General features: G+C 38.9%; 1 long non-coding RNA gene across 2 annotated transcripts in view; it reads left to right on the top strand.

Annotated features, from left to right (window-relative positions):
* The window catches only part of LOC113977767, a 39,629-nt gene extending 36,212 nt beyond the window's left edge, over positions 1–3,417 (top strand). For both annotated transcript variants that reach the window (XR_003537413.1, XR_003537418.1), the window contains exons 3-4: positions 2,599–2,697; positions 3,315–3,417. This is a non-coding gene — a long non-coding RNA (uncharacterized LOC113977767). The remainder of the gene's footprint in view (positions 1–2,598; positions 2,698–3,314) is intronic.
* The last annotated feature ends 9,560 nt before the right edge of the window (positions 3,418–12,977 follow it).

Below are 12,977 nucleotides of genomic sequence, written 5' to 3'. Positions count from 1 at the left end.
AATCCAGAATGCAAGATACAAGCAAAAATTCATTTTGCACTGATATCTGCACTAATACTTCAGCGAGTATGAAAAGAAAGAGGAGTCAAAATCGTAGAATCATAGAATCAACCGAGTTGGAAAAGATGTCCAAGATAATCAAGTCCAATCCTTGATCCAACACTGCTGTGGTTACTAGACCATGGCACTAAGTGCCACATCCAGTCTCATCTTAAAAACCTCCAGGGATGGTGAATCCACCACCTCCCTGGGCAGCCCATTCCAATGTCTGATTACTCTCTCTGTAAAGAATTTCTTCCTAATATCCAACCTAAACCTCCCCTGGCACAGCTTAAGGCCGTGCCCTCTTGTCTTGCTGATAGTAAGGGAGAAGAGACCAACCCCCACCTGGCTACAACTTCCTTTCAGAGAGTTGTAGAGTGTGATGAGGTCTCTCCTGAGCCTCCTCTTCTCCAGGCTAAATAACCCCAGCTTCCTCAGCCTCTCCTCAAAGGACTTGTGCTCAAGTCCCTTCACCAGCCTCATTGCCCTTCTCTGGACCTGCTCCAGCACCTCAGTGTCCTTTCTGAACTGAGGGCCCCAGAACTGGACACAGTACTCCAGGTGTGGCCTCACCAGTGCTGAGTACAGGGGAAGAATCACTTCCCTGGTCCTGCTGGCCACACTGTTCCTGATCCAGGCCAGGATACCATTGGCCTTCTTGGCCACCTGGGCACACTGCTGGCTCATGTTCAGCTATTCTTTTTGAAGAACTCTCCTTTTTTATAAAATACGTATGGTTCTTACTCACAGTAGACAAAGATATGACGCACAACAAGGTTCTTGACCTAGAATGAAATCAAGCTTTATGGTGCAGTGAGATTACCAGATCAGAAGTTTTATTACTTCCCATGGGAATCGTGCCTTCTCTTGTCAGCATATTTACAAATCGTAGAATCATAGAATCATTTTAGTTGGAAAAGACCTTTAAGTTCATTGAGTCCAACCATTATCCTGACAATGCCAAGTCCACCACTAAACCATGTAAACACCTACAGGGATAGTGACTCCACCACTTCCATAGGCAGCTTATTCCAATGCCTGAATGTCCATTCAGTGAAGAAATTTTCCTTAATAACCAATCTAATCCTTCTCTGGTACAACTTGAGGCCATTTCTTCTTGTCCAATCTCTTGTTACTTGGGACAAGAGACCAATCCACATCTCACTGCAATCTCCTTTCAGGTAGTTGTAGGGAGCAATAAGGTCCCACTGAGCCTCCTTTACTCCAGGCTGAACAACCCCAGCTCCCTCAGCTGCTCCTCACAGGACTTGTTCTCTAGACCCTTCACCAACTCCATTGCCCTTCTCTGGACATGCTCCACTGCCTCAATGTCTTTTTTTCTTGTAGTGAGGGGCCCCAAACTGAACACAGGATTTGAGGTGGGGCCTCAAATGTGGTGTACTCAGCACTGCAGAGTACAGGGGGAGTGCTGAGTACAGGGGAACAATCACTGCCCTGGTCCTGCTGGCCACAGTATTTCTAATGCAAATGTTGGCAAGTGCTTGCATTTGCCTGAAATTCCACACCAATAAATTTTTCTATTTAAAATATTGCATTTGGAATAATAACTATTTTATTGGGAAATAAGCACTGCGAGTTTGACTAGAGTGTTTTACTAAGGTTGGGCTCAATGAGCATACATTGATTATCATGTCACACACTGTAGCTGATAGGTCTGGTCTGGTATTTGTTGAAACACTGCATTCATCAGGTGGTGAAGCCCTGCAGTAAAGGGAAACTAATGGAAGCAATTAAGAAAGAACACCTGTCAGTGGAAGACTGCAACCCCTACATTGACCATAGCCAGAAATTGTTCCCAATTGTTATTCACAACAATGGAAGACCTCTGGGCTGTGAATGCAGGCAATGATGGACTGCAATAAAATTCGCAAATGAGTTTTCACATTGTCCCATAAAATTCTATGACTTTATCAATCTGTGTTGACACAGACCAACACATGGCTAAGCAATAAAATGATGGAAGAAAGGTCCTAATTGCTGTTGTTGGTGAAAAGTATTTTTGCACTTCTGAAGGACCTGGGTCCAAATTTTCCATTTGTCAAAATTGGTCTTGGGTATATTTGTTCTGTTCTAATCACTGGTGGAAGTTTAGCCATATGAAACAGGTTAGGTCAGCTAGCATTCTCTGTTCCACATCCAGGACCACACAACAAAGTTATTTGCTGCCACAGCAGCAAAGTTGTAAGGAAAACATCTTTCTATACTGCATGGCATTAGCCAGCAGATAACACAGAATTGCACATTTTACTAGCAACATATTTTACTTGTTACCTGAATTATTGATATGAACTGTCCACAGAAGTATTACCTTTTGACTTTAAGAACTAGAGGTATTGTTAGAAAGAGTTATTCAGGTAAAAGCATGTGCTTTTCTTCCAGTTCTCAGTTGGACAATAAATATTTGGCACACATTTTAAATCCTCAGCTTTCCCTGTGAAAATAAGGAAGGGCAGGAGATGCAGTAACAGTATTAGAGAGGGAGGAAGGGTTGTGGGGAGAGAAGAAAAAGAGATGCTAAGAGGAGTCTGTTTGCAGTGACTTCCACAGACTCAGCACACTGTATTGCGTGTGAACCATGAAAGACCTATGAACATCAAATCTTCATGTCCTTCAAATGACCGCGGTGTCAGCAAGGTAGGATTGGCACAAGACCTCAGGTAGAAACCAGAGGAGTCAGTCAAATGTTGCTTTTTAAATTCTTATCACCAAAACATCACAGAAAATATTCCTCCTAGTTTATAATTGCCTGACTGTTTTTTAAATTATTATTATTATTATTCTGTAAAATGCATATTGTAATTGTTTTAAATAGAACAGGCAATTCCCTTTCCCTTAAATATTCTTCCCCTTACTTCTGTAATGTAACTAAATGAGACTATTTCATGCCTCCGAAAAAGCCCAACCACAGAATGAAAGTTTAATCAATAGATTTAATTTAATTCCACAATGATGAGCTGACTCTCTTCAGGACCTAATTTTCTCTTCTCTACAGATAGTAGAACCAAATTTTTTGTTAGTGCAACTGTTTACATACAATAAGACACAAATGTATATGTAGAAATTGATCAATTAGAAATCTATTAGAAAAATATAAATTGTAAAATAATTAAAATTAAAACAATGCTGGGTTTGCTTGAGTAGAATCTTGCACCCATAATTTAAATGTGATTTTCAGAAAGTAGATAATTGCTACTACATTTCATTCTCTCTCCTCTTTTCTCCATCTCCTCTCTTTTTATTTCATTTTTTAGGAACCAGGTACAGAATAAGTTTCTGCAGATGTGCTCGCAGTCTGAGATATTCAACGCGACCTTTCAATTGAGTAGACTACTTCTAAGAATAGCTTTTACTCACAATGTAGAAAGTATCAGAAAAAGATACTAAGAAAAATTATCTCTTAATTATTTATTCAAAGCCTAACAGTGATTTGTAGAAGAAACATACTTCTTGCTCTCTGTTTCAACCAATCCAAAGCATGCAAGGCTATTCCTTGTCTGGTGACTGTACAATTTTCACATATAGGAATACAACATCTTATTGAATTCATCTGAAACTGTGTCTTAAATTCCCACTAACATTGGACAGAAAAATAAAGGGTTCCTTGGTATAAAAGTTTTCAACAATAAAGAATTCAAACAACAGATTTACTGAAGGTTCTGTGATACGAATATATATATATATGTATAAGGATTTTGTGTTTCCTCTGCATTACTCTTTTCTTGTAGCATGCTATGAAAGTGAGAAATAGTAGAAGGGAAATCAACATGTTCTCCTCCTTCTCCAAATGGGAAAATTCATCATGCATTTTGTGAGATGAGACAAGTGTATAAACAGCTGAGGATGAGCCAGCACAGCACCCCTTAAACAGAGACGTCCAGACACATGCAGTCTGGAAAGCAGATCTTAGCAGTGCACAGAAGCAGCACATGGGCAACAGGCACAAGTTGTAATGAGGAAAACTGAAATGAGATACCAGGAAACAATGGTTCCCTGTGTAGGAGGTCAAACACCAGAACAAGTTACCCAGAGAAATTGTGGAATCTCTGTCCTTGGAGATACTCAGTCTTGTCCAGATAAGGTACCTGATGCAAAAAGTCTTATGTTGAACAGGGGTTTGGACTAGATAGGTGGCCTTTTGAATTAATTTCGTTCCTAAAATGTTCTATGACTTTTTATAAGTCTACAGAGCTATCTTGCAAGTTGCTGGAAAAGGGAAAGCCCTGCCCCCACACTTACAATTGAGTTTCTTTAAAAAAATCAGGAAAATCACCCCTTCCTTGAGTCACTGTGAAACAAATGAAAACGGTGTTTATAATGCAGCAGTCTGCTTGTCTGGTCGTGTCCACAAAGTTTGTTCTAGTTAGGAGGAAGATAAAGCCAAATTACTCACTGCTAATGCTTGAAATAAACAGAGGACTGAATATGAAGGAAGAAAATAATACAAAACCTCTCTTTTCCAGAGAGGGAGATCTATCAAAGATCTCTGGACATGCAGCTCCATAGTGAGACCATGGTGAAAACATGAGTCGTGATGAACACCTCTGGGATTAATTTTTGCATGAGAATGGTTCCTGATCTCAGATAATGGCAATCATGTTTAATGATAATTTCACCAAATGGGATGGTTTTACCTTTTCCTTTTCTTTCTATTTTTCTTTACAGAAATTCTTCTCACCAGAAAAAAACCTGAAAAATAGACGGACTCATAAAAGACTGCATGGCTGCCAATAAACCTTTAACAAAACTTGGCACCTTAATATACCATTAAAATGGAAAATAGCCATTTAAGTTACAGGCAGTTGTTTTACTTGAGCTACATGATAACCAAATATTCCTCCCAGAAACATTTCCAGCCTAAGCTTTATTCTGAGACATGCTTGCCTTGTTTGCAATCTGGTTCTTTTTTCTCATAAAGTGCTAATGACCAGCATGGATAGGGCTATTCACCCAGAGGTTGTTGAATGTCATGTAAGAACTTCAGTCTTCTCTCTTGCTTTGTATCTTCCTTGGCTTAATCTAGGTTACAGCTGAACAAACAAGAACAGTTTCTTTTTAGGATCACAGGCTGGCAGCCTTATTCAAATTGAACAGTTCTTTGCTCTCAGAGTGATCTCCTAAAATGTAGAGACTCTTAGCTTGTTCTGCAGAGATTGATCTGCACGGGACAAGGTGTGAGGTTGGAGCTTGAGGTGGGACATCTGGCAAGCAAGTGTGGAACAGCGCAGTACTCATGTAGGGTAAAATCATATAGAGTGAAATTACTTCTGATTTGCTTTATGCACAGAGATCTTCCTGCATAAAATCTTGAAGAATGGCCTCACTGGGTACTTGAGCAAACAAGTAAAGCCCTGAGCTTTGATCTTCATCACATATGTGTTAGTATTTAGAAGCATGTGTATTCAGCATGCTGACACAGAAGTTATGGTTAAACCCTTTAGTATTCAAGACAACAGTTGTGAAACTTTTATTTTAATTTTCTGCTTATGAAAGGAAGTGGATCAGACATGAGAAGACAGAGAAAGATAGGGAGAGGGAATATGCAGAAAATTTTAACAAAAATTATTCCTTAAATAAGAAAAGATTAATTAAGATGATAGCCCAAAAAATAAAGAAATCTGGCAACTGCACTGCAAAGCAGCATCACAGATGTATACTAGAAATCAAAATCAAAGATTGTTTGTACATTCACCGTAAGACAAGGTATTCTTATGAAAGTAACAAAGCTGTAGAATGTGTCTATGAGTATTTGAGTTCAATATACAAATTAATACGCAATACGTTCTTCCATTTAAATTTCTTTAGTTCCTATACTGCATTTCTGAATTTATTCTTTATGCATAATAACCAGGAATTATCTGAAAAGACCTCACAATACTGAGACATCCCCGTAAGTTCCTGATTAGAAAGTATTTACCAGGAATTGGATTAATCTCATCTGAGCATTAGCCATGTCTAATCAGTCACTCCAGTAATTGGAGAGAATCCAGCTTTTCCAGGGCATGTTTCATCTGGTCTCTAGGACAAGTACTTTAGAATGACCTGAGCACCACCAAAGTATGACTTACCCAATACGCTTCTGTAAGGATAGAAGGATTCCCCTCCTGGAGTCATCTAGCTCTCTTCAATGACTTCAGAGGAAGTATACACAATTATTTGTGATTCAGTGTCTGACTTTCAGGTAACTGAAGTATATGCATAGGTTAGTAAATACCCACCAAATGTTATTGCAAGAAAATTTTCATCATAACAGTTGTGGAAAAACCAAGTTCTGTTTCCAGCGCAAAACTTAGTATCCCTCATATGAGGTAATTAGCATAATAAATATGGTACAACTGAGCAAAGTAACATGAAGGGGGAAATAATTCAAATTTTGCCAGGAATCATATCCAGGTTTTGCATTACTCTTGCAGTACCCTAATGCATGAAGCCCTTTCCAATACGTCTCCTGTCCCAGTTGCCACCTACTGCAATGACTGGCAGGCAGCAATGACTCCATATGGCCTTTTCATTTCTTATTGTCATTTCTGGCATGTATCACACTAATTTTTGGCCCACCAGAAAGGTGTGGCTGTGCTGGCGTACAGCACTAGGGCAGGAAGAGCTCACTTTTGTAAATGTTGAAAAGGCCCCTCATTCTGGTCACAGTCACACTGGGCATCTGTGATCGAGCAGACTCTGTCAAAAGCCTTGGATCCACTTACTCTGGTGTCCTATTCACTGTCTTAAAAGAAATAAAACCAAATTATTATTATTAGCAGCATTTCTACTATATTATATATTTATCCCTGTAACAGCAAGATATCAAATTATTGCCCAGGTTTTGAAAATTGCTTGAAAGACTTAACTTTCTTTTGTTTAATTTAGTTGACATATTTAGGCTGACTAAGAATGACTTTTAGTATTTAGTACAGTAAAACTTACTCTTATGGGGCATGGTAAAAATTTATCCCAGGCATTGACAAACAAAGGAATGTATAGAGAATATCCATGTACACAACAAAATCTCAGTCTGCAGTTGGCCTAGTCATAGAGAACTACTGCTGAGAAGTCAAGGTCATTTCCAGTGTGTTAATCTCAAAGCATCAGGACAGGATCATGATTTTAGTCTGGTACATGTGGAAAATCCACATAGTTGCTGGGTAATTAAAACATTGGGTGTCCCACTGGTCATTCCTAACTCAGTTATCAGCAAGAATCTCACTAATCATAAGTCAGGGATGAGTCTGTGCATGTGCTGTACATGTGGCTTTCTGCATATGTCTGCACATCATTTCACAGGAAACTATTTCACACTACACCAGCTTGGTGAGTAGCTGTTGTTCACACCCACCAAGAAATAAGTACATGTGAGAATAGTACCTTTACAACTTTGAAATGTCCTTAGACAGACTTTTAATCTCCAGGCCATCAACCTGCTGTGAACTCTCCTCCTGACTTTTCACACTTACAGAGAACAGGAGTCAAGCAACACACCATAAGGCAATATGAAAAGACAGAAAAATTCTGGGAAGTGCAAAATTAAGTGTAAATAAAAATATGTCATCTTTTAAAAATATGCACCTATTTCATCATATATTTAAACATAAGCATGTATATTCTGATATAAATTGGATTAGTAAATTATGTTGCAGTATTCAACATGCAAGATGATACTGATGCATTCTAACAATAGTCTTCAGTTCCATCTCCTTGGTGTCTGCTCCATATGTCATGGCTGGCACAAAAACACCAGTAGTTAAAACACCTGTGTTTTCACAGATTTCCTACTAATGTTAAGTTTAACCTCTGAAGGTCTTTTCATTCAGTCTGCTACTATTATTTGTGTATTGAATGAAATATATATCTCACTTAGTAAGGATGTAGCACAACAAAGTTCCTGACCTCAGGATCTTTCCGCTCAAGGCCTTGATATGGTGCTAGTGTAAACCTTGATATCAACACCAATTGATCATTTTTAGAGATGAAAACAAAAGAAGAAAAACAAAGGCAGTGCCTACTGACCTGCATCCTTTTAAACAGGGAAAATGAAAATATGAGGGGCATATCATGCTGTGCAGGAGAGTTAGTATTTAATGATAACAGGTAATAACATTTGTAAATCTTGTGTCTTAATTTATGTTTTTTTCTGGTTTTGTTATTTCCTTGGTGAGATAAGGGTCTACTGGTCCATGATACAGAGAAATGGTCACTGGCAGGTGAAAAGCATCAATGTGAGCTAAGGATGGATTTGAAAGAAGAGAGTCTTGATGGTTGGCACAGTGGATGAAGAAGGTTGTTTCAAGGGCACATAAAACCTCACACAAAGGATAATGGGAGGAGTGCATGGACGGAGAAATGAAATAGAAAGCACACTAGTAATAGTAAACCAGAAATAGGAGGAGAGAGGAATCCAACAATTTGGACTTGAAGAATTGTAGTCTTGTAAAAGATTTCAAAGGAAAAGAAAGAAACTTCATGGCCTTCAGGAAACTGGGAGAAAGGGAAAGGCAAATAGGGGTCAGAATACTGTGTAGATCAAGCAGGAGTGACCACAGTATCAAGAGGTGAAAAAATATGAGGCAATGTAAGTATTTCAGTGAGAGACTTACTGAAAAAGTCATTTGAAGAGTTGGGTAGCTAAATTTAAAGGAAATAGATTATGGAAGGAGCATGAGCATACATCACTATGTCAGGTTAGCTTGAAACCTAAATTTCTGTCTGTGAAGAAAGGATTTTACAATCCTTCTTCTCTTATTCTTCTGGGAGGAAGCATTTTTTGTTCCTTAGTTTGCTACAAAGGAGCTAATCCTTGATCCTAAGACCCTTGATCCTTAATATCATTGAGATTCACAAAACCTGAGGGGGAACTTCAATCCTTTTAACAAGTTAATATCAGTTTTCCAGATGAATGTTTAATTTTTCTTTTTGAGTTTACTTACACAGGACAGCAGAAAGTTGAAAATGTAATTGCCTAACAAGGTCAAACAGGTAGAATTTTGTTTTGCACACACTACTAAATGCCCCAAATTCTTCAGATTTACCATTTCCTTTTCCTCTCAAACTGAATCATAACACAAGCTGCATCATGAGCAAGTCCGTTTCCCTAGATGTAGCAGATATATATTACTTTCTAAATTACTTGATTTACCCAACTTTCTGTCTAAAATGGATCTCCTCCTCCTTGTCACTGTTGCCACTTGAATCTTCCTAGTTTGGATAGCAAAGGAAGTTAACACATCATCTCTGGACACAGTGCACAGATGGGACAGCCCACCCAATTTAATTTCAAGAAGTCAAAATGGCAGTTGTTTCCACTGGACTTTGGATATTTGCAAAGAATGCCGCTTGGTAGGACAGTTTTGGTCTACTTTAAACAATTCACAAAAATTTCACTCTATAATTGCCTGCAACAAAATGTCACCTCCCTGTAAAGAACGATTAAGACAGGCAACACTGAACTTCACAAACAGGCTGTCTGACAATCTTGCTCAGTCAATACATGCTAGGGAATCATCATCCAAACAAACCAGACAAGCTGTCTCTTTTGACATCTGCTCTTGTTTCAGTACATGAATTATCCTCTTGGGTTATCCCATTTTCAGTTGCTTCAGCACTGATGCCATCTCATAACTTACCTATTCCAACAATTTGTCTGTCGTTTCAACTGTATGCATAAGTAAAGGAATAAATAGAAAAAATAGCCAGAGAAACATCACTGACATTTTCTGGGATGACAATTATATGATGGGAGCATAGAGGGCTATGGGTTGAAATGGATTTTAAAAATTCTGTATATGTCATTAATAAAAGGTTTAAACAATCTACTCATAGTTTGTGAATATGTAAAGCAGTGAGATTATTCTGTTTATTGTCATTGCACTAGTAATTAATGCCTCCTCTCTTCTTTTGGTATCTTTTCTTAAACTAAATAGTAAGGATTCTGAGAGAGCACAGCATCTCTCTATCCCTCTGAACAATTCCAGGGAATGGAATTTTGATCTCTTGTTGACTTTCAGGTTCTTTTAGGACCATCATTATTTATGTTCGTTAATGACATAGACAAAGGAATTAAGTGCACCATCAGCAAATTTGCAGATGACACCAAGCTGAGTGGTGCAGTGGACACACCTGAAGTATGGGATGCCATCCAAAGGGACCTGGACAAGCTTGAGAAGTGGATCCATGGGAATCTCACAAGGTTTAACAAGACGAAGTGCAAGGTGCTGCATGTGGGTCAGGGAGATCCCCAGTCACCCTGGGGGATGAACTGATTGAGAGCAGCCCAGCTAACAAGGACTTGGGGGTGCTGGTGGATGAGACGCTGGACATGACTCAGCAATGTGCACTTGCAGCACAGAAAGCCAAGCGTGCCCTGGGCTACATCAAAAGCAGCAAGGCCAGCAGGTCAAGGGAAGTGATTCTGTCTCTCTACTCTGTTCTGGTGAGACCCCACCTGGAGTACTGCATCCAGCTCTGGGATCCTTGTCACAGGAAGGTCATTGACCTGTTGGATGAAGTCCAGAGGAGGGACACCATGATGATTAGAAGGAGGGACACCATGATGATTAGAAGGATGGAGCACCTCTCCTGTGAGGAAAGGCTAAGAGATTGGGACTGTTCAGCCTGGAAAAGAGAAGGATTTGAGGGGAACAAAAAGATTGCTCATCAAATTACACAGGCAAAACTTTTGCACACTAGGAAGTAACATTTTCTGGGAGTAGAGTGATAGTTTTTCATAGGCCATGGTTTGACTCAGAAAGATGGAGAATGTGTACATGAAGGATTATTTAGTACTGTAATAGGAAATATTCCTAAGAGTAACAAAAATTCAAGTACACATGAAACCACATTATATGGGGGAATGAATCAAAGTCACAAAGTGGACCTGGCTTAGTCCCAAAATCAAGGATGTGAGTTCAAGTCCACCTGTATGAGTTGGCATTAATGTAAGTTTTGCTGTAACTCTCAAGATGCATGATACCTGACAAAGTCTCATTTGCACTGTGACTGAGAGGAGTGCCATGATCTTTCAATAGGAAAGGGTGACAGGGTTTCTGAGATGTGGTAACAATCTGGGTAATAATCCTAATTTTTAATGTTAAGAGCCTCTCCATTTAATATTAAATTGTTAAAACTGAAGTGGCACACTGATTTTTTCCAGAAGTAACCTGTGTCTAATTTCTTGATTTTTTTTCACTTTGTAGATGGGGAGATTGTGCCAAACAGATAAAAAAACCCAGAGAGATCACCAGTATACCATCAAATTTCCAAAGTAAGTCACCAATAGGCAGCCGAATAAAAGTACCATAGGAGCGAGGACTGATATACATGGTGTATAGGAATTCTCCTTTCTTGATAGAGCATTTCCTACCCAAATCCATGAGTATGGTCCATTATGTTCCAGACAACTCCCAAAAGAGAGCTCAAATTACTGTTTAATGGGTTCCTATGAGCTCAGCAGTGCTATTGTGTAAGATAATGTCTTACCATCCTTTAGCATCTGCTTTTTATATTGTTATCCCCCTTCTTCATTCTCTTTGTACTAAGAGATTTGTATTCTTGCAATTACAGAGAAGGACCAATTAATGGAATTAGACTGGAGTAAACCCCACAGATAAAACCCTTGTTTTATTTTTTCTCCTTCTTTACAAGACAGTTAATCAGCTAAGTATTCTTCACACTCCCTTCTTATTACTTTTCCCCTTCAAGGGCATGATTCTATCCAACAGAATCAAGCAGACCTTACTGTGAAATAGGATCACAACCAGAGTTACAATGGAAGGACTGATGCCAAGCATTTTATTTTTACCGCCTGTTTTAGACAGAGACTGACATAGTCAGATGAGGGTTTCACATCAGTGAGAGACAATTTCGTTAAGCATACAGATAGTGCGTTATTCCAGCACTGAGCCAGAGCGCAACAAGGAGTGCATTCTGCCCTCACAGGGAGGACTACAAATAGTACAAGCTACAATGGAGTTGTAGTGGTGCACAAGTGGTCTGGGATCAGAATGGAGGCAGACTTTCATTAATATCTGTGGTTTTACCCTGTTGGGTACAAATATTTCTACTGGTTCCCATTGGAACATAATCTGCTAATGTTCTAGTACAGAGGAGATCATTATTTTCTAGTGTTGCTTGCCTACTTTCATTCCTAAAACCTCTGGACTGCTCTCTTGTCACTCAGTAAGTTTTGAGGTCTTTATTTAGCACTCATTCAATGACATATTTGAAAAGGCTACGAAAGTCAACAAGATTTTTTCTTTTTTTCTTTTGAGCCAGGACACAGATTCTTGGACTGCTACGTGAGTTGAGTTTTTTACTGTGCAGCTATAAATGATGCAGAGCAGTCAGTCTGCATCAGAACTAGCAAAGTAGTTCTCTCACTGATCATTTTACAAATTACATCAGTCTGTTTCCAGGAGGCACTGTATATTTATTTATTTCCAGTTGACAGTCTCTTGAAGCCATTGTATGTGCAGCAGCTCTGGAGTGTGTTCTGAGCTGGGTGTTAGCCCATGAGTCCAATGGCAATCTCATAAAACAGATTTCCTCCCTTAGACAGCACAATGTTGATGACAAATCTCTAGATGTTTTTAACATTCTATTTGATGACAAGATTTCAGATTGGAAAACTACTAGATCAGGCCTGGTTTAGGATTACGTGTATCTCTAGAAAAGAAACAGGGAGCATGAACAAATAAATGCTCAGAAATATTTATGGACACATATATTCTGACTTGAATCTTGCTTGAACAATACAGCCAAATGCAATGTTTCTGTCCTTAGTATAACTCAAAATCCAGCCTACAAACTCTGTCAAATTTTATATATTTATTTAATTGCTACTTCCTTTTTATTTTTTCATTCCTCCCAAGGTAAATTTCTGTTTAGAGAACATTATAGTCAGTCTTTACATAAAAGGAGAGTTTACT

This window comes from Neopelma chrysocephalum, unplaced genomic scaffold (assembly GCF_003984885.1).
Source record: "Neopelma chrysocephalum unplaced genomic scaffold, ASM398488v2 Primary Assembly neopelma1_22, whole genome shotgun sequence".
NCBI classification, from domain to species: domain Eukaryota; kingdom Metazoa; phylum Chordata; class Aves; order Passeriformes; family Pipridae; genus Neopelma; species Neopelma chrysocephalum.
Note: the sequence above shows the minus strand (reverse complement) of the source record. Positions and strands in the feature narration are given on the sequence as shown.